Source organism: Mustelus asterias, unplaced genomic scaffold, assembly GCF_964213995.1.
Source record: "Mustelus asterias unplaced genomic scaffold, sMusAst1.hap1.1 HAP1_SCAFFOLD_627, whole genome shotgun sequence".
Lineage (NCBI taxonomy): Eukaryota > Metazoa > Chordata > Chondrichthyes > Carcharhiniformes > Triakidae > Mustelus > Mustelus asterias.
Window position 1 is genome coordinate 205,137 of NW_027590576.1, and position 1,146 is coordinate 206,282.

At 47.0% G+C, this 1,146-nt stretch overlaps 1 pseudogene; it reads right to left on the reverse strand.

Annotated features, from left to right (window-relative positions):
• Positions 1–711: 711 nt before the first annotated feature.
• Positions 712–912, reverse strand: LOC144487164 (U2 spliceosomal RNA; annotated as a pseudogene).
• Positions 913–1,146: the final 234 nt, after the last annotated feature.

Sequence of the window (1,146 nt, forward strand, 5' to 3'; positions counted from 1 at the left end):
TGTCTGTGCGTGTGTGTCTGTGCGTGTGTGTCTGTGCGTGTGTGTCTGTGCGTGTGTGTGTGTGTCTGTGTGTGTGTGTGTCTCTGTCTGTGTGTCTATGTGTGTGTTTCTGTGTGTGCGTGTGTGTGTGTGTCTGTGTGTGTGTGTGCGTGTGTGTGTGTGTCTGCGTGTCTGCGTGTGTGTCTGTGCGCGTGTGTGTCTGTGTGTCTCTGTCTGTGTGTGTGTGTGTGTGTCTCTGTCTGTGTGTGTGTGTGTGTCTCTGTGTGCGTGTGTGTCTGTGTGTCTGTTTGTGTGTGTGTCTCTGTGTGTGTGTGTGTGTCTCTGTGTGTGTGTGTGCGTGTCTGTGTGTGTCTCTGTGTGTGTGCGTGTCTGTGTGTGTCTCTGTGTGTGTGTGTGTCTCTGTGTGTGTGTGTCTGTGTGTGTGTGTCTCTGTCTGTGTGTGTGTGTCTCTGTGTGTGTGTGTGTGTGCCTGTGTGTGCGCGTCTGTGTGTGTGCGTCTGTGCATGTCTGTGTGTGTGTGTGTCTGTGCATGTCTGTGTGTGTGTGTGTCTCTGTCTGTGTGTGTGTGTGTGTCTCTGTCTGTGTGTGTGTGTGTGTCTGTGTGTCTGCCAGTGAGCATGTTTGGTGAGGAAGTGTTTGTTTTGGAAAGAGAGAAAGCAGAGTGAGTTGTGTGAGAGCTGTTTTTGAAGTTTGAGAATGCCCCCAGTAAGGGGGTGGTGCACCGTTCCGGGAGATACTGCAATACCGGGTCGATACGTGGAGTGGACGGAGCAAGCCCCGATTCTAAATCCCTGCTCCAAAAATCAATTTAATCTATGGTCCCCAGAGAAGGGACGTGTCAGATAATAAACTGATCAGATTTTTTTTATTTCAGAAATCTACTTTATTCATAAATACTCTGAAATTAGCCATTACAGAAACGACATTTCCAAACAGTACAGATAGTGCAAAAACACATATTTACAATTTCCTTAACTTCAACATTTTACAGTGCTCAGTTCCAAGACATTACATACATTACAGTTCAGTTCTTCAACAAACTACAGACATTCATCACATTTCACTGTGTGCTGTTTTTACAGAGTTCCACAGTTACCAAGGGTTTTTTACAGTTACTGGCCCCGCGGTCTGCCTTGGTTGAAAGGC